General features: G+C 24.8%; 1 protein-coding gene across 1 annotated transcript in view; it reads right to left on the minus strand.

The window, feature by feature from the left end:
* LOC129615157 (uncharacterized) overlaps positions 1–21,701 on the minus strand; it is a 180,247-nt gene extending 158,546 nt beyond the window's left edge. The window contains exon 1 of the mRNA XM_055530250.1: positions 21,616–21,701. The gene's annotated coding sequence lies outside the window, so the exon portion shown is untranslated. The remainder of the gene's footprint in view (positions 1–21,615) is intronic.
* Between the last annotated feature and the right edge of the window lie 713 nt (positions 21,702–22,414).

The raw sequence follows: 22,414 nt of genomic DNA on the forward strand, positions 1-22,414 counted from the left end.
AATTTGAATAATAAGGCTTTATGTATTTGCTTTTTGTTTTTGTGAAACAAGCGGTAAAATTTTATGTTTTTTAAATGAATTTGTTCAGTAAATAAAAAAAAAAAACAAAATATAGGTAAACTGAATGCGTCAGTTCCGGGAATAACGATAAGATTTAATTTTGTTCTATTTTCCATTTTTTTATAGCTTTTTTTTAATTAGTATTTACTACAAATTAGAACCATTCAAATTATTATTATAATAGCTTATGTGTGTATATTTTACAATCAACCGGGGCCATTAAAAAGTTCAATAATCTTTAATTTGCCTTTTTTTTGTTGTGTCCATTTCTATTTGAATAGCACCGATGAAATGTAAATAAAAACTTTCGTTAATCTTTTTTTGATATTTTTTTCTTGTTAAACTTTCGTCGCGTATGTGTGCTTTTAGTTTTGTTTGTTTGTATATCTCTTAAGTTTTTGAAAATCTTTTAATTTTTCTGAGAATTTCAAGCATAAATTAGTTTTAATTTAAAAGTATATTTATATACAAAACAAATACCAAACAGTTTTACAATAAAAAAAGCAGTAACTAAGATTATTGTTTAATTTCAATGGTACTAAAGTAAAAAAAAAACGAGATCATCACATCAATTGAAAAATTTTATAAAGTGAGAAAAAGTGAAGATATAGAGAAATTTTGCTTTAAAAATAGAAAAAATAAAAGTACAGATTCTTTCTGTTTTACAGATTTAAATTGTTCACGAACAAGAAGAAAAAATGGCACTAAAATCATCATAAAATCATCAAAGGTAAATGGACTAAAAATACGCCAGGTATAGAATTTATTGCATTAATAAAGTTTTTTTTGTCTCTCATTTACTTTCTTAAAATTTTCAACAATATCAAGAGAAATTTTCACTATACCAATATAACGTTTCTATATTTTTGTTGCTTTTTTTTTTTCAGTTTATTCTAACACTTTAAGTTCTATTTTATGTTCTTGGACTCTATTTCTATATTTTTGTTTTATATGCTTCAACACAATAAATATACATGTGAGTATGATTGGTATAACTCTCGTAGATACATTCATTTTTGGAATATTTGAGTAGTCGTGCAAAAAAGGAAAATCAAAAAAATCTACTATGTATAATGGTATGTACAAGTATTTAACACGAAACTAAAAAGTGGGAAAGAAAAAAATAAAATGAAATAACGGGATTCATTTACGTTGTTCTGTAAGAAAGAAAAAAAAATCGATATTTTGCATAAGAAAAAGTAGTATGAGAAATTCTGTTACTAAATTTCACATAAAATTTACCTGAGAATACAAAGAAGCAAATATACCTACAATCATTTATTTGTGCTACACTGCTTTTTAACACTATTGTAATATGTTATTAACACTTATCTCTACCCGATGGCCCTGATGAATTTCTTTATTTTTTAAAAAAACCAGTGCATAAATGCAACTGAGTCACTTAGTTTATTCAAAAAGTGGCCAAATTTAATTGTGTATTAATTAAATATTGAGAAAACAAAAAATTCAATTAGAAATGTAAAGTCTAATGTAGAAAGTGAGTAATTCAGTTCAAATTCTTAAAAATGTGACTAAGAAACATATATACACGCTGGTAAAATTTGGAAATTATGATTAGATTAAAGTTATAAATTTTAAGTTATAATAAAATTTAGAAATGCAATACTCAATTTTTAAGTGATTGCTGCTTGTAACGGCAATTTTCTGGGTTTAATATGTTTGTTATTCATTTTTCGATGTTTGTTATTCATTTTTACAGAATGTATCTACATTTATATAGAAATCAAGCTATATTACAGCTAAGTTTTTTGCAGCTTTCAGAGTCTTTTAATTTTGCTTATATAATCTTTTTGCCTTAATTTCTCTATAAGGTTAATCGGAAACTTCAAATTGCGTTAAATTTTCACCCTGTCTAAAACTCTTAAATAACGTTATTATTTCAGTTTCTTTTTTAAAACTGATCTTTTTGAGTACACTAAGTCACGACGATCATCACTAAAAGAATTCATTTTAAGAAATTTTGATTAAATAATTATTAAATAAATCAAACATGTTCAAAAACTTTTGAAATTTAGTGTAATTTTTTTTTGCATTTGAATTGATACACATACACATTTATTTTATACATAAGTCAATGTATTTATTATGATTTATTCATAAAATGTCAATAAAAATTAAATTGTGACAAGCGTATATACATAATATGCTCATATTTGTATAGGGCTGGCTGGTCTTTTACTTTATGTTATCGGGTTTTTTTTTCTGTTTCTGGAGAAATTAGCATTTTATAAACATGAAAATTTATTAGTCTATAAAATTAATGTATGCAAATTTGTACACACATTCGTATGGACATATGTATGCATATATGTAGGCACAAGAAAATATTTCTAGCTATCATAACTGATTAAATTATGATTGATGATGTAAGAGGGCCAATTATTATACCTTAAATACATATTGAAGGATGGGTCAGGCACAAGTAAAAGAACGTTTAATGAATTTTAATAATGATTGTTTATAATTATGAACATAATGGATAATTGTTAAAAGATACGCGAGTATTCATGTAAGGAAAAACAAAAAGAAAATTTTGTTATTTTTACAATAGCAGTAAATTTTTAAATTTCAATGGAAATGATAATAAAATTTTATATACATATTTAGAATTTATTCGTTAAAAATTTTTTTTAAGAATTCAAGGAATTTCTTTTTCATATTTTTCAATGGAGTTTTTTATTACTGATTTATGGTTCTTTTTCAGTTGGTTTAAAACATTTATTCACTAGAAGTGGTTATAGGAAAACGCGTCTTACATTAAAGGCTTATATTTGATTTAGAATTAAAAACTAAATTCATTCAGGCATCAATTGAAATATTTAACAGAATTTGTATTTTAACACTTTCACAAGCTTTAAAAACATAAAAACTCTCATAAGGGGATAAAGCATTTTTCTTAAGTTTCATTTAGTTAAAATATAGAACACATATTTACGGGTTAAATAAAAATTTTAGATTCCAATGTTTTGATTGCAGCGTAGAGCCTTGATTACTAAAGTCTCAATTTAATCAATGATGAAAAACGTACAAATGAGTATCTGAATATTAGAGGTCTTAATTTAAACTTTTAAATTTAGATGTTCGGAGTTTCACTTATTGTAAAAAATAAGTGAGATAATTGAAAATAAGTGAGATAACTCTTTATTATTTATTAGAAATTTTATTAGAAATTTCAAATGATCTCTTTCAAATCAAAATACAATATTATAAAATTATTATTATATTATATTTATATTATTTATATTAATAATTATATAAATAAATAATATAAAATTACAATTAATAACGATGTGTTACGTACACTACAATTTTTCCTCCAGCTATACTGCATTTTAAATCGAAATTTACGTAACTGCGCATACCATATTCAAAGATCATTTAAAATTTCTAAAATAAAATTTAATTTTAATAGGCACGTAATTGTAATATCAAAAGGTTTAGTTGTTTTTTCTCACAACTTAGTTGGAGCAGCTACACCTAAATTTCATTAGTAAGCATAGCAATAAATTTATGTTATTAGAACTTACTCCATATATTTACGGTATGACAATAATAATAAATTAAAAACTAAAAAAATATTCATACATAGTGTAGCTTATAGTTTATATGTGAAAATTATTAAATTTTTAAAAATATTTTTAGCTTATGCATTTTGTCTATAAATGCATTTTAAATAAAAATTGTTTACTAATTCTAAATTGAATTTTAACGTGTAGAATTTATTATAGAATAAAATAAAAATAGGTGTCATATACTCTTACAGAATATTAAATTAAAAAGAATCTTATATATATGTTAAGTATTACCAAACTGGTGGAAGATTATGCAGAGGTGTAAACAAAAAAATAGATTTAGGCCATTATATGATCTCATGATTTGCATAATAAAATAATTTTACAATTTAATGTAAACTTGTAAACCATTTATAAAATAAATAACATTTTAAAAATTTAGTTTACATAACGTGTAACACATTATAACTGTTCTTTCGTTTAGTTTTGTTTTGTTTTTCTTTTAAATGCCAACATGTAATGTGCGCATATTACTGGTGCATATCATGGGAATCAAATTAAATTAATTTGTCATTCTTTCACATCAATTAAAAAGTAGTATAAAATATTGGTGTAGAATGAACTGGTTTCAATTGAATTTTAAAATAAATTAAAGAATTCTTTTTCTTCTTAACAAAATAAACAAGAACTTGCGTGGAAAATTCTCATCAAATTTTACGATATGGCAGTTTTCATGTATAATTTAATAGTCTATGCTACTATAAGATTTTTTTTTTGTTTTTTATTATATTTTTTAAATATTATATTTTTATATAATAATTATATAGTAAATTTTTTTAACATATGTTTGTTCTAATGTTATTGCATTGTAATTAAATTATACTTGATGTTAAGTTGGTAAGTCAACATTCTCTCAATATATCAGGCAATTAATACCTTTGCAAAATAATAGGCCATACGTCGAAAGTTAGAGAGGTTGCGCAGGTCGGCAAATCAAGCGCGTTACTCAATCGTGACACTATTGGGGAACACTTCTGTGAAACTATTTAACTTTTCGCGAGCCGTATAAAACAATTACGTTATAACGCATGCCTGATTTATATGTAAGTCTAATTAACTACCTACTTACATTGATGAATAGATAAATTCAAGTTTAACTATCTAAATTCAAATATTCTAATTACTTTAGAATAAAAAATAAAAAAAAAATGTGGAGAATTCAAATTAAATGCTTTTATAACATTTATAGAAAAGTTGTCAACTTAAAAATTACATAAACCGTTAATAAGGATAAAAACTGATGATAATATAAAAATTTCAATTATAAATGATTGAAATTAAAATTTTCTTGTTTGTCGCTGCTGTCTAGAAAATCCAGAAATCATCGTGTATCTTCTACTTATTTGATTGATACTTAAAAAAGCATTAAACTTGAATTCAAGTCTTAAAACTTGAATTTTTTTGCAAAAAGTCAACAAGAAATAAAAAATATGCTAGAACAAGATTATTTTTTGACGTAGGTAAGAGTTTTAAAGGTGAATCTTATACAACCAGTTTTTTTTTGTCATTGCGTGTTCTACATTATTATAATATGTATACAGTGTCGACCAGAAGTTTTTAAATTTTTATGAAAATTTTTTGATTTGGAGGTGAAATAAAAGTAAGCTTTGAAATTTTCCAAAATAAATTCGAAAATAATTAATATCAATTGCAAAATAGTGTAAAAAAAGCATATGTGAGATCACCTTCAATTAAATATTACATAACGCTTTGTTTTAATGTAGGTATAATAGGGAAAACAAACTGTCCTTTCACATTAAATAACGTACGGTATGCTTAACACAATTAAATTTGAATTATTCTATTATTTTGTTTTAATTGCTGCTATGAATATAGCAGTTTTGGCCCAAAATCGACTTAACTGAATTATTAAGAAACTTATGGCGAAGTGTATTACGCATTGTAAATGACAAGATTGTTTTTAGATTGTAATTCATAATAAATCGATGTATAAAGTTTAAAGTACTGCTCTAAAAACCAACAATTTTATGGTACGTTGAATGATTGAAAGAACAATAGTTAAATTACGAACAAAGTATGCAATTTAAACTTCTAAACGCATTTTATTCAGTTTTTTTATATACATAATTAAGAGATTGATGAACGAGAGTTGGTTGTGATTAGAAGTTTTCAAAACAAACAAAAAAGAATGAGATTTTTCTTGCTTTTTTTAAGTGGTCCTATACTTATATATAAATTAAGTGTTCTAGTTTCCGTTCAATTTAAAAGAAAAAACAATGCTAAATATTTAACTAATTATGATGATAAAATAAAGACCTATTAAAAGTAAATTCAATTGTAGCATACACAATATTAATGTAACATCAGAATTTTAATTATAATTAATTGAAAAATAAATTAGTCTATTAATTTTCCAAATAACTTCAAATTAATTAAATAGAAATGTCAATAATGTTTAGAAATAAACATGTGTTTATAGAATACATAACATTTAACACTATACAGTATGTAGTGTTGAAGTAATTCAAAAAACCGGATACAGATGGAGAGTTTTACAGAGCATAAGAGAGCGTGATTGCAGAACAGTTTTGTTGAAATTATAAAAGGCGGGCTATATAAATTCAATCGGTACATTTAATACACCGAAAAAAAATTAATATGATTAAAAAAAAACTTTTTTAGTAAACCACGCTTCAAAGACCTAAAAAGTAAAAAATAATGCTTCGCAAAGGATTTTCATTTTAGAATTCTAAATTTTTGGTTGCATAAAGTTAAAGTAGGTAAATTTTTAGTAAAGTAGGAAAATATTTTAAAAGTTAATATTCTTATAAGGCATACTAAGATATTTTTCCTCATTATATAATTTTAATTAAAACTAAGTAAAAATCCTCAATTTATGGACAAGAGCCATTCAAAAATCAAAGATAAATATGTTTGAACACTCTATATCGATTGATGCACTAAATAACTCAGGACGGCATACTGATTTATTTTGAAATTAAGATCAGTTTATTGAAAGCAGTAAAGCTTAGATCTTATTTAATCTGCTCTTGGATTTTATTTTTCAAATCAAATGTTTCTTAAATATCCATCAAGTCAAACAAAATTATATATACATATATATATTAATATATATTTTTGAATGTTCAAATTTTTCCTAAGGATATTTTGTCTAACTTAAGCATTGATATCATGCAATCATAGCCGACACAAATAGTAATTTATATTAAAGAAGTTTAAAGTATTTATAGCACAGTAGGATATAGTTATTTTAGAATTACATATATCTCATCTGGGTAACATATTGTTAAAATTTGTAATAATGTAGATATTACCAATAATGTTAGTAATTAATAAATAACAATAATTTTTGAATTATCAATTAAATAATTATCCATAATGAAAAATTTATTAACACAAGAAGAAACTACAAAACAAATATATCAATTAAAGATATGATATCCGAATCCAAAAAAATTTAGCCGAAATATTCATCATAACAGTTAAAAAATACTGTTAAATAAAGAACAAAAAAACAAAACAAAGAAAAGGGAGGAGGTAGAGCGGGGAAGATAGAATGGAAAATAAAAGAAAAACAATTAATCTAAATATAATCACGCTGTACTTTGTATGAATCTAAAATTTTACTTTAATATTATAGAATTTAGCTCTTTTAAGTGTAATTGGAGTGAGTATTAGATAGAAAAAAAATAAGAATACGAGTATAAAAAAGAAAATTACCTATTGTATAATGTTTTTCATTCTTATAAAAAATTATTTTTCATGTTATACGCGAAACTATAGAAAAATAAACATAAATAAAAAAAAAACAAAAAATTTAGCTATGTTTTACGTGCTTACCTAATAAAATGTCAAGGTGTGGTTGCTTTCAGGTTTAATGTTACCATTTAGATATCTACTTGCACTGGTATTTCTTTTTTATACCAATTACCTGTGTACCTATACCTACTCAAATATTTAAAGTAATAAAGTCTGTTTATAGAGAGTCTGTTAATACTATTTTTACTATATACAGAATACTAGATTCATAAGAAAATTTAGAAAAAATGTTAATTTAAAAATTTAAGATGTGAAAATGTTAGTTTGCTCTTTTTGTATTTTGTATGCAAGTTTTGAAATGAAAACAGAATTCGCTTCTAGATTGTTAGAAAAGAATTTAATTTTGTTTAAAAATTTTCTTTCTTGAAGTGTTCTTTGTTCTGTTTTTTTGGCCCACCAATGCTAGTTCTAATAATACTTGTTTAGAGATCAGTGCGAATTAATTTCAGAAATAGTTGTAATAGAAAAATCGCAATTCCTATCCAAAAAGAGATTTCGTTTAATTTGAATTGAAGTATGTATTTGAGAGAAAGCGATAATTTTGAAAATGAAAGTTATTTTGAGCTACATACTTAAATAAAAATTAAGGAGTTTTATATTCAAACGGTTTTATGCATGAGATCGTTATGCAGAACACAGATGTTATGCAGAACACAGACTTTATTCAAACTACTTTTATATTCAAACAAAATTTATTAAATTTTAAAATAATGTAATAAAAATTTTATATGATAAAAATAATTTCTATCTTATACTTTTAAAAATTAAAAACGTCTCATACAAAAGCAGTCATCCGCAACACGCATAAATCATTTAATCATCCACAAATATTGCAAATTTATGATTTAATACAACTTATTATTTTAAACGTCCTTCAAAAGAATTCAAAATATTCGGTAACTCTAATAATATTATATGAGTGTAATTGTGTTTGTATAACATTTTTAATGTAAATAAATTAAAATAACATGGTGTATACATGAATGTTGGGATATATGCGCTTTTATATATTTATATTTGATATTGCGGTTTGAAATAGAAGTAATCGAAATTTTCAAAACCGTAGAAACGCTACTATGAATAATAAAATCATAAAAAAATAACAAACAAACAAATTAGAATAAAAAATAATAATAAAAAAACATTAAAAAATCAGAATAATGTAATTTAACTTTAACTAGAATAAAAAAAAAGAAAGAAAAAACGGCAAAAAGAACTTTTAAAAATCTTAGAATCAAAGTTTTGAGAAGAGTCTTAACTAAATTAAAGGTCGTCGTGATTGTGTGTAAGAACAGAAAGCAACAGAAAGAGAAGAAAATCATAAAAAGAATCAAATATCATGAAAATAGCAGAATTTGTTGTAAATGTGGTGGTATAAATGTAACATGACTAAAACACAAACAAAAAACTAGTTGGTTACTTTTTCATTATTCTTTTTCTTGTTTTAAGATTATAAAATTTACCGTTAAACGCCATATACTTTCATATTACATTCACATAAGTAAGTATGTATGGATGAATATTTTAATATAGGTATTCGGTTTTAATCAAGGCACTCTGGTTCTTTGATTTTCTGTTTTTTTTTTGTATTTTGTTTTGTTTCTGTATATGAAAAATTCTTTTATTTCTATTGAATGGAAAAGTACGAAAAACTTGAGAAGTAAAAAAAAACTAAAAGCGCAAAAAGAACATGAGAAAAGCCAGAAACCTTTCAAATTTTTTTTTTTCATTTTTTTATTTTTGTTTCTTCTGTGAACATAGAAGGGTGATCATATTGGTGATGAAATGAATTATTTTATTATTTTCGGAAACAAGTTCATGAAAAATTCGAATAAAATTTTTGAAAAAATAAAGCTTTTAACAAGTTTCAAGGTCGGATTGGACAAATTTTTAATGAATTTGAATAAATATAGACGAATAATTGTAATTACTCTTATATACATCCATACATACGTACATAATTTGCTTGAAGTAAAATTTTGTGAATTAAAATCAATGTTTTTGAAGTTTTTTAAGTTATTTTGGTTAAATTCAATTAAATAAAAGCGAAAAATCGGAAATTTGCAAGAAAGCAATAATTTTAAGAAAAATATTATTATGCAAAATAAAATTATTCTTGCCGGTACAATACGCTTCGCAGTTTAATTTCAAATCCAGTATATATTATTCAAAATTTGTCGTACGATGTAATGACGTGACATGTACAGTTTTTCGTTATTCAAAATGCCTCTATTTTGTTAATTTAAACATAGTGGGAGAAAATAACCCTGAAGGGTTTGAAATGAAGCAAAAAATTAATTTATTGCATTACACATACCGGTGACACATGCAAGTAATAAAATATCACTATTTACTAGGCCGCAGCTTAAAACGATAACATTAAAATTAGGGTGGAGAACGTTGAAGTTAATTCGTCTTATAATAAAAAATACATGCAGTTTCTTACATACTGGAATATTTCTGGCTAAAAAAGAGGTGTAACACCAATTTTCTCAATTTTGTAATATTATGTTTATATACGGAAAAGGTCTCGATTTAAAGCACATTTTGATCATGAGGCGAAATAATTATAATTATTATTAACAAGCCTATAATAAGAAATGTAACAGTAACAACACAACAATCTATACTTAAATATCCGACAAAAAGACATAATCAATCTTAAGATATTTAAGGTAACTCTTAAGTAAGAAAAACAAATATATTTTAAGACTGTACTAAATAAATTGAAAAAAATAGGAACATTTTTTGACTTAAAAATATTTAAAATGCACTTTATTCGAAAGTGATATTTTGCGGTTACAACCTGTTTTTGTAAGATGGACGATAATTTCTTAAAATTAAAATTTTAAGGTTTGTGGAGCTTTGCATGTAAATGTGTTTTTTAAATATTGTTTTGTAATTATCTTACTTGTTGACAAATAATGTTAAAACAGATCGAAGAAAGTTTTTTATATTCGTATATGCACATTTATAAAATTCAAAATTAAGTATGAAATTGTGTAAGATTGCCCTAAAATTCTATTAAAAAAATTGAAGTTTAGAATTAAAACAGATTTTAAATTTGTAACTTTTACTTCAATACTGTTGTTTAGTTACTCTTTTTGTTTTTCCTGTCCCCTCTTACTTATTTGCTTCCTCATATATCTAGTAAAGTTTGTAATTTATGCTTATGAACTCGAATAAACTGCCATTAGTACTGAACTTTATTGGTTTTTTTTCTTGTATTCTTTTCTTTTTCTGTTTCTATACTTTTTTACCTTTAAATTTTATTCTTGATTTTTCTTACTTTTTGTTTTTATTTTTCTATTTCTCATGGTGAATTTTGATTTTAAAATATTTCCTACTTTTTTTTTAAAGAAAGCAATATAGAGAAAAACGCTCTTGTTTTTCTCTGTGAGTTTTTTTATGAGTATTTCTCTGTGAATACCTTAAACGTGGTTTGCTTTTTTTTGCTGTTGTTAGACGTGTATTTTGTACTTTTTAATGTTAATTTTCTAGAATATGGGCTTAGAATTTTTAAAAATTTTTTTTCTTCTTCTATTTAGTTTCTTCTGTTTGAATGTAAAATTAGATACTTAAATTAAATTGCAATGCCGGATTTCTTTTCTGATTTTATTTTTTATAAAAATTCTACTAAAAATATGTATATATGTATGTAGCAGGTATATATGTTAAAGTGTTATTTACTAATTACATGAGAAAATTACACACATTATGACTAGAAAAAATTTCTCAGATTTTCTATGGAAGATAATTTTTATGGTATATTTTTATGCTTTGCCATGCTACATTTGTTCACTTATTTTTCTATTTTTTATTTTTTAAAGAATATATAAGATAAGTTTAGAGGTTATACTAATTTTTCTTCGATATTATGGAGTAGAAGAAAACAAGGGAATTAAATATTTATATTGGTATTCTTCCGCCGGTAGAACGGCTTTTGAACAAACAAAGAAATAGAAATTTAGTATAAGAATTTAAGAGCATGGAACGAACAACAACAAAAAATAAAAATATGGTCGAGATTTTTATATTTTGATAAAAAATATTTAAATTGTGTAGATTTTTGAGAGTACAAGGAATTTTTGTTTTGATATTCGTCTATTTTATTGTGACCCAGTTATAATACTTGTGTAATATCAAACTAATAGTAAAAACTTATCTAACTTTTATTATTTTTATTATTTTTTCTGTTTTCTTTTTTCTAAATTATTTTCATGTTATATAGAATTTGGCGCTAATGGTTTATTTGTACAAACCTATTGAAAAAGAAAAAAAATTACAGCATGTTAAAAAAATTACTTTTTCCGCTGGTTTTTATTTTTCTTCTTTTTTTTGAAATGGGAGTAAAAGAACATTAAATATTGAGTGAAAAACTTGTAAGTGTAATCTAAACAAAATTTGTTACTTCTTTTTTCTAATTTTATTTCTTGTATCTCCATTTTTTTTTGCTTTAGATTTTGTGGTACAATTTTTAGGCTTTCAAAGCAATGGAAAATGCTATTATCGTTGTAAGAAGACAGTCAAGATATTAAACGAAATATTTTTATGCACTTTAACTTTAAAAATTTTTTAGAACTGAAGAAGAAAAAACAAAAATGTGGGTTAATTGCAAAAATAAGTAAACATTTATAGTAAAAAGAAAAAAATAATGTGGAAAATAATGATGGTTTAACAAAGATATTTTTTGGGAGAAAAACATATATGAATTTTTTTTTTTTCAAAAATTTAAATTGTGGAAAATTTAAGAATTAAGTATGTACAGTTTACATCAAATTTAAGAATAATTTAAAGATGAACATCTTTTTTTTTTTTATTATCATATTATTTTAAATGTGTAATTTAAAATGTATGTGAAAAAGTTTTTTCCCCTTTTTTGGAAATAATCGTATATTACAATTGTGAATATATGTAGGTCATGTCATTTAGTAAAAATTGAAAATCAGAAGGTAAGGCGGAAATCACATTGTAATTTTAAAACTTCGGTCGTGTGTACGTGTGCATGAACTTCGCGGCAAAAATAGGTTTTGGATTTCGTTATATGAAAATTTTATTTCAATAGAATTAATTGGAGTGGCAATGAATTCAAATCATGAAATCATGTTTTAGAATTTCTTAAATTTTCTATATTTAATTTAGTGCAAGAATTTGCACTAAGTTCAGTATAAAAAAAGATTTAATTCGCAATTTATTTGTAAATTATTCACATATATTAATCATTTGCTTGTCCATGTCTTTGAAAAATTGCTAACATTTTTTTAATATTATTAAATAAATTCAAACTTTTTTTGTTATACTTAATGAAAATTCTTTTAATGGTTTCTCACTTAAGTCTTTTGTTTTATTTCTTTATTATGTAATTTTTTATTCTTTATTCGGAAAGTTTCTCGCTTTCATTTTTTTTACAGCTCCATGTAAAGAATGTAATTATAAAAGAAGAGTTTTGCTGCTTAATTAAGGTAAATATAGACTCTAATTCTAGTTCAAGATTTTTAAGAAATCTTATGAAACGAGTGTAGAGTTAGAATTGTGATAATATTCTAAATCTTCGAACAATATTAATACAGAACTAAAAATTGAAATAGATACTTTCTTAATCTCAAAACAAAAAAATAAAATCGATTACCAATTTCATTTAGAAGTAAATATTCGAATATATTTGAAATATTTATAATTCGTTTTTTCATATTTAAAATTTATCAAGTTATTATACATAGAAATAAAACAAGAAAATTTTAAAATCACTTTCTAAGTTTCCAACTCTTTAAAATTTCATTTTAACGCATAATATAAAAGTTTTTTTGAAACGGTGATCTATGCTCTTAATCTTACACACGCATTTTTAAAATAGAACACCACGATTTTATTGACATATTTTGTTTTTCTTTTAAACAAGAGCTTATAATTTGATAAGATCGATAAATAAATGGGCTTTCACCGTTTGTAGAAATGCTATACTAAGACTTAATATAAACTGTAAAGTTAAAAATTTAGAATTGAAAGTCATTTAATTTCTGAAAAATACTGATTAAGATTTCAGCATTTTTTTCGAAAAATGATTTAATTGGTCATCTTATTATTCTATTTTGAATTTATTCTTCTACATAAAGTGAAATTAAATTAAAAATAATTAAGAGATTTCGAACAAAGTTTTTACTTTGTGATTCTTGAAATTTTAACACGAATTATACAGTCGTAATTTGTTTATTTCTATAAAGCAGATGGTATTTAAGTAGAAATGATTTAGTACCATATTTAAAAGATTTTAAGATCTTTACTTGTTTGTTAAAAAAAAAAATCAAAAGGATTCCAATAATCCATCAGATTTTAAAATTTGATTTGGAATTTTTTTTTTTGTAATAAAAATTTCAGGGTTATGAATTTTTTTTAAATTTCAACAGAAGCAAGCAGAAAATTTAATTACTCTAGTAGTTATTTAGCCTAACAACATCTTTGTTCACAAATATTGATAATCTTTTTAGTATTAATTTTAAAAATTAACTGACTTTATTCATAACAATATGAACTACATTACAAAATCTTCTTCTATTCAAAATTAGAATTTTTTTTTCAAAGTTCGCCTGGGAATAGATTGTTCCTTTTCATTTAAAATTTTTCTTTTAAATCTTATATAAGATTTTAAATGCAACTATAAGAAATATTTATAAGAATAGATAGATCAAGAAAAAAAAAGTGGTTACATAAGTTTTTCCAATCAACATAGATTTCAAGTGGAAGAAAAAACTCAAGAAGATTTTCTTTTTATCATAAATTCTTGCATTATAATATTGCGAAAACAACAAGAGAAATAACAATAAATTTTGTAGTGTGAGAGAAAGAGAAAGAAGCAAAAGGAAGGGAAGAGAGAGAGAAGAGAGGGAATTTACATAGATCTATTAAATAATATTGGTGTAATAAATAATAAAGAATGAAGGAATTTTTTTTTTCTTCTTTTTTAGAAAAAACTTAGAAAACTCAAAGATTGTTATGATTTTTCAACAAAAATTATATTAAAAATTGCAACAACATTCAACAGCGGCAACAATAACAACATTTTTATTATGATGTTTTTCAACTCATCTTTTATGTGCAAAGTTTTTTTTGTTATTGTTGTTATTAGATGTTCGAAAAACAGGAAGAAATTTTTACTATATCTTTTTCCATGTTTTTTGCTTTTGGTGTTGTTGTTCTTTTTTTTACTTTAAGTGTACTTACAACTTTTCATGGTTAGAAGTTTTCTAGAGTGATGGATGCTTCACTTACATGTATATATATGTGTTTAATACAATTCACTTAATATATGTAGCTATAAAGTAATTATGTAATTGCATCTTTAAAGAATGTGAAAATGCAATATATCTAATGTACATTAAAAGAAAAACAAACCATTTACATTTATGATTGTATATAAAAGACATACGAGGAATAAATGGAGGGTACAGGAACCGAGCGTAATAATAATGGGTTTTATAAGATTTTTTAGAATATAATTGTATAAAAGAGCGAAAATATTTTAAAAGAAAATTTATTATAATGTACTTTGAAATAGTTTAGATTAGATAATGATTATAGCGATGTTAATAAACTTTTAATGTTAGTAATTTTATATAGGATTAAAGCAAAAAAAAAAAAAAAACTAGATAATAGAAAGCATGGGATCGATTATGTTAAGAAAAAAACCTACATTATTACTATAATCTTCAATTAACTTTGCTTTCATCTTAAATAATGGTTTTTTTTGTTTTGGTTTTTGTAAAAGTAATGAAAATTTTTATTAGAATGTTTAAGAAATTAAGAAAATTTTATAGAGTTAAGAATTTTTGCAAATTTTAAATTGAATTAAATTAAGTTTTTTTTTTTTGATATTTTCTTTCTTTTTGAAGTAAGTCTTTAGGTGCAATAAAAAATTACCTGTTTGATGATTTTGTAAAAAAAATATAAAAGTTTTTTTTTATATAATTTATGGGTCGCCACTATTTAAATATTAAAATTCTGTAGTACTCAATAATATAGAAAGTATTTTGGAGTATAAAATTAGAGATAGTATATAGCACAGAGTTGGCCAATTTTAATTCGATAACAGTTATTTCTTCAAAATTAAAAGCATATTCGAAAAATTCTTTTTTTTTTACTAAGGAATGCCGAAAAATTTTTTGAATAACATAGTCCCTGATACGAGGGTCACTATTTATATTTCGGGTCCTGGCAATACTAGTGCTGCCAGGTGCAATCTGACACTTGCATTGGAAAGTTTGACATTTTTTAGGACAACTTCACTCAGAACGTTTTGTCATTCGAGCGCGAATTGTTTTGTTTACAGTGACTTGAAAAATTCATCTCGGTCAAAAAATGGAATTGTCCCGTGAAAATTTTCGTGCGATGATTTTTTACGATTTTCGGCGCGGATTATCGAGACAAGAGTGTCTCGATCAACTTGTTTCGACTTTTGGTGATGAAGCACCATCAAAAACCACTGTAAATCGCTGGTACCAAGAGTTTGGTTTCGGACGCCGTTCGCTCCAGGATGAATTTCGTGAAGGTCGGCCAATTTCGGTCGTTTTGCCGGAAACCATCGATGCTGTGCGCGAAATGATAATGATGGACCGGCATGTGACATACTGTGAGATTGAGGCATCCTTGGGCATTAGTTCCACCAGCGTACATAAGATATTGCATGAACATCTTGCCGTGAAAAAGGTGTGTTGTCGATGGATCCCAAAAAATTTGACGATTGCACAAAAGAAGGCTCGTGTCGATTGGAGCAAAGAAATGTTGAAAAAATTCAATCGCGGTGCGTCAAAAGACGTTTATAAGATAGTCACAGGTGATGAATCATGGATCTATGCATATGAGCCCGAAACGAAACAGCAATCGACCGTATGGGTGTTCCAACAAAATCCAAATCCAACAAAAGTTGTTCGTGGAAGAAGCACATCGAACCAAATGATCGCGTTTTTTTTGGTATAACCGGTCATGTGGCCACAGTACCTTTAGTGGAACGTAGGACGGTCAATTCTGAATGGTACACCACCATCTGTTTGCCGAAAGTTTTTGAAGAAATAAGGAAAACAAACAAGCGCCGGCGAATCATTCTTCATCATGACAATGCAAGCTCTCACAAATCAGCTGAAACAATGGACTATTTGAGCACTCAAAATGTCGAATTGATGGGTCATCCGCCGTACAGTCCTGATTTAGCACCCAATGACTTCTTCTTATTCCCTCACATCAAAAAAAAATGCGTGGACAACGATTTTCAACACCTGAAGAAGCAGTCGATGCGTTCAAAAACCATGTTTTGGAGGTGTCTCAATCGGAGTGGAAAAAGTGCTACGAAAATTGGTTTCAGCGCATGCAAAAGTGTATTGATCTTCATGGGGAATATTTTGAAAAACAATAAAACCATTTCCAATGATAAATGTTTGTTTTTTATTGCTAGACCCGAAATATAAATAGTGACCCTCGTAATAATTATGAACAATTTTAATTAAATCAAAAAAGGCAAACTTGAAAAATATCAAATACAGCGTAAACAATTGCATTCAACAAAGTTACAGTTTTTTAAATAAAAATTATATAAAATTTTCACCAATTTGCTTGAGCAATCAAAATTTAAAAAATTTTTCGGCTATTAAAATTAATAACGAATTTTAACAAACTGCTTTCAATTTTACTTCACTAAGAAAATTGTGGCTTGCCAGATTCTTTTATGAAAATATGCGAACTATCAATTAAAATTCAAAATTTAGAACTTGTACTTTGTAAAAAAATAATAAACTCTGCTGTGAAAAACTAATTTAATTTTATGCTTTGTCAGTTGTTGAATTAAAAATAGTACATAATTTTAAATTTCGAAAATAATGGTATTATGGGTAGCCACCCTTAAATTTTAAGCTTATTATGCAAAAATTTTTTTTAAAATAATTATTTTATTGGACTAATATAGGGTTATAAACCTGATGCGGTCAGTACGTAACCGATCGCAAAGTGTATTTTCTGGTTTAACGTAAAAACTTCTTTCAAATTTTAAGAATGCTAAATTTCAAGAAATTCAGTCAAATAGTAATTTCTAACTTAAATATTTTGAGCATAAATGAAAATTTTTGAAAGAACAACAATATTAAGGAACACTTACCCGTCACAATTCTGCAAGGCACGCTTTCATATATTAAAATAAATCACAATTGAAATTAAAAGACAATTTAGTTTTAAACAGACAATCAATATTCTGGCCTAATTTTGATAATTTTCAATTAAAAAAATAAAATATTAAAATTCATTCACAAAAACAAAGCTTGAGTTTTTTCTTCCTTAATTTCCAATTTAAAACTACATTTATTAATTTAAAAACCACAAAAATAAAGTTGAAAAAACAATTTTTTAATTTTTTAAAATGTGCAACCGGAATTTCCCCGAAAAACAAAAGCATACAACAAGAAATTTTTTTTTTGTTTTCTCTTTTTCACAGTTATTTAATTTATTTAAATCTCCGTATAAAATGAAGAGAAATGTAAATTAAAAATCTCTCCCCCGAATGGCGATAACTTTTAAAAGTAAAATGAATTTTGTATTTATTTTTTCTTGAATTTGTGAAAGACCAAAAAAAAACTTTCGATTTCAATTTTGATGCTTCTTTTAACTTTTTTTTTTCATTGTATTAAAGCAATTTGCAACCTACACAAAAGCTGTAAATGAGAAAAAAAAAACAAAAACAAAAACTCATGTCATCCTACACAATATAATTTTTAGTTTTTTTTTAAAAAGTTCATAATAAAATTGCCTTGTAATCTATATGGTGTTTGTGCCCCTCTTCCCCAGCATCTTCTCCAGTATGCTTGAAATTTTATATTAAAATTTTTAAATTTCGAACAACTGTTAAAATTATTCTGATTTCTGAATTATCATTATTTTATTATACAAATGATTTGTTAGCATAATCATCATCATCTCTCTACAGCTACACAATATACTATATTGGTAAGCTATTATTTTACTTATATTATTTTAGTATATTAAAGTGTTTGTAGCCTTTGTAAGCACATATTTATCATACAAAAATCATGTCACACATCAAAGAAACAAAATAAAAATTGAATAAATTTAAAGAAAATTTCATCAAGCCGCGATCAATATTGGTTATTCTTTATTATTCCCACCTGAATTTACAAAAAAAAAACGAGCTATATGCACATACACACTGTGTCTCCATATTATTTTTGTTTGAATTGAATGAGATTTTATTGATATCAAAAGTGTTAACATTTGAATTTTTGATAATTTAAAATGCATTTTATACAGTTTTATTTTTTTCATATGTGCCTGTAAATCGGACACTGTTTGTTATGAAAGGAAAGAGGAGAAAAACGAATTACAGAGGGTGTTTGTTAATGATTCTTCAGTAAATTTGTTATAGAAGAGTTAATATTCGGGGTTTAGCCAGCTATCGTACATTTTTCTCAAAATATTGACAGAAGTTATTATATTCGAAAACAAAATAAATGAACATCAGGAAATATCATGGAATAAGGAAAGAATCACATATAGTGTTCGAACATATTATAATACTAACTGAATTTTTTGTCACCCGCCAAGAAAAAAGGCGAACCTGTACCGCTCTATATGTATGTTAAACTCCTAACAATACTAGCAGATAAAGTTTCAAAGTTGTGACAGTACATAATGACAAAGTTGTGACAGTACATATAGTAATTGAATCGAGTATAGTGTAATTTATTCTGGTGGACTACCTCATATTTCCACTACAAAAATAAACCTTAATTATCCAATTATTTTAAATTTATAAGTTTAGTTAGTTTATATTTCTAAGTAACAGGATTTTCAGACCAAACAACATTCAATTTATGATCTACTCCGAATTATTTCAGAGAAGCGTAAAATATATCATGCTAGGTTCATAGAAACAACATTTATTTGTGCATGTTCTACACCAAATGATTTAAAAACCTTTATTAATTTTTAAAGACCAATTCATTTCTAATAACATTTACTTCATTTAATCACATTCAATTAATCGTTCACTCACCATAGATTAAATTCAATTAAAAACACGCAAACGTCAATAATTTCATAAATTATTTAAAAATCCTAAAATTAATAAAAATTTAAAATTTTAAAATTATTCATATTTTCAACGCAGTAAATTTTAATTTTTCTTATATATTAAACCAATTAAATTCGCCGGATCTCATAAAATTTATTGCTAATTATTTTTTGAATTGAAAAAATTCTCTAAATCTCACTCATAACCCATATGTAATTACATGTGATGTTATAAAATAATGAAATATTTGTATGTATATTTAAAATGTATTGAATAAATATATTGCATCCTATAGTTGCCATAAACATTTTATTATAAATTAAATTATTATTCAATCATAGACCAAATTAGTAATAACAACAATTATATAATTGACATATTTATAACTGATTTTCATTTTTTTTAACTGCTATTTTACAAAAATAGAATGTGAGTAGATTTTTTAACTTAAATATTTTAGTTATTTTTTTACTTTTGTGCTTTTCTTTCAGTTTAATATTTGATTTGGAATTTTAAAAAAAAAAATTACTTAAAGCTGAGATCATCTTTTTGGAAATTACAACATTTTGTGTATAGTAAAAGATGTTTTAAAAAGTAAAAAATGGAGAAGATCATAACAGGGAGTAAATTGGGCATGAAATTGGTAAGCAATAAAAAATAATTTAAAAGTTTGTTGAAAAGAATTTAAAGTGAGGCAAAAATATTTGGAAATTGAAGGAAAAAAATTAAAATTAAAAACTCATTTAGTAAAACATCAGAAATTCTTTATAGAGAAGATTTCTGAAATAGCAAAAAAAAGAATGAAATTTCTTTCTTTAAAAACGTTTTTCAACTATAATTGAAAAACTAACAGGAACAGTGGAAAAACTTAATAAAAATCCATTAGCTTCCATCAATTCTTGTTCGCCCACTCGCTTATCGTTAAATATCGTTAAATATCGTAAAATGAATTTTAAAAAAACTTTTGTACTTACTTCAAGATTTAAAGTATTTCTTAATTTAAATTTTATATTTGTTTTCGAATACTAATTTATCTTAATAGTTAAATAAATAATAGTTAATTTACATGTAAAATATTGTATTTCAATTGAAAAGCATTTGTATTGCTTATAATAACCGCAGTAATTTACAGTTCAATGTAACCATCTATTAAAATTATCTTGTAGGTTTTTTGTTTTTTTAATTATTCACAATATTTATTTATTTTATGGGAATAAAATTATTATTTGAATAGATTTTAAAGTTAAAACAATAAAAAAAAAATTTTGAAAAAAAAATTTAGTTGTGGGAAAATTGACAATTATATAATTGAATATATTGAATTTTAAAGGGGGAAGGAAAAAAATCATAATTCTTTTTGATGTCTTCATTGTAATTTGTACTTTAATTAATATTTTCCGTAGATTTTCTGCAGCTATTAACCTGTACAATTAAATTATAATTTTATATAAATAGGAACTTTAGTTTACTTGTCAAAATCTTGTTGAAAATGCATTTTGTTATTAATAAAATCAGAGGGCATAATCAAAAACATCATTTGCAAACTTTTGGCTCCAAAAGTGTGCATAATTTTAGGTTTAGTTAGTAAGTAGTGAATATTAGAGTTAATATAGCTAAAGAAGCGTTACATTTGTAATGAGTGCGTCGTTTTTAGGATGATTGGCTTCGCAAATTATGTTTCTGATTATGGAGATAAAAGTATTAAAACTACCGACTGACTATTACAAAAGAGTGTTATATACACCCTTAAAATTAACTCATCTATTTTGCATATATGCCGATGGGAGAAAGTTTTATTAATTAAAAATATAAATTAATTTAAAAAATTATACCGCATAATCGATTGTTTATTAAGGCATACGAGGTAGTATTTAGGTTATTAAGGTAACTTTTACGTCAATTACGGTTTCAATTGTAAATCAATTTGTTCTGCAATTTACTTGTTTCTTGTAATTAAATATATAATGGAGTAGAATTAAAATATTCGGCCAGCATGTCTTGTTTAACTCAGAATTTGGCTTAAAATCATAGTTCCATTTATATTATTCATCAATCATTTATCACAAATCTATATACATACATATTTTATATACTTACAATAAATTTGAAATTACATTCACTCAAAATTTTCTTTATAATGCCTACTAGGGATGAATTTCTTAATGAAGTAAATGAAGGTATTTTGGAAAACTCACCTGAAAAAAATGAAAATAGAAATTATGTTTAATAAAATCAGTTTTAAACATAGGAAAAATTAAAATAAAAAAAAAATTATGTAATAGAATAATTTTACAAAATTTTAACTAATTTGCAGCATAATACTAGTGAACTTTTCACATTAATTTAAATTAAGTGAATCATGAACAACCAAATGAGTTTAAAGAAGTTCAGCTTATGACTATGACAATTTTATATCGGATTATAAGGGTTATGAACTGAGAATGTATTTAATTTAGAACTTTCGATGACATATTCGCCAATACTCTATATCAACGGTACGCAAACTTTTGTGGGTTGTGGGCAAATATGCACAACGACAGTGACTTACAAAAAGAAATGACATTTTCAACTGACAAATATTGTTTTGTTTTGACAAATAATAAATTTGTATGGAATTTTATGTGCCTTCATATATCTATTATCTATGATTGAGTCTGTTATCTACAAGTTTTTGAAAAATTTTGATAGTCGCAATCAAATATGTTTTTTTCTTGCAAGCAGAATAATGGGCCGGATTTTGAAGTTGAATGATTTTGAAGGTTTGAGTTGGATGCTGCCCATAGGCGGCACTTTGCAAGCTGCTGCTCTATATAATACGTTTTGTGGATTTAAGAATATACAAATTGTTGAATATATTTTTAATATTCACAATTCAAATATCACTCAATATAAATTC

This window comes from Condylostylus longicornis, unplaced genomic scaffold (genome assembly GCF_029603195.1).
Source record: "Condylostylus longicornis isolate FDR11 unplaced genomic scaffold, ASM2960319v2 ptg000135l, whole genome shotgun sequence".
Taxonomy (NCBI): Eukaryota; Metazoa; Arthropoda; class Insecta; order Diptera; family Dolichopodidae; genus Condylostylus; species Condylostylus longicornis.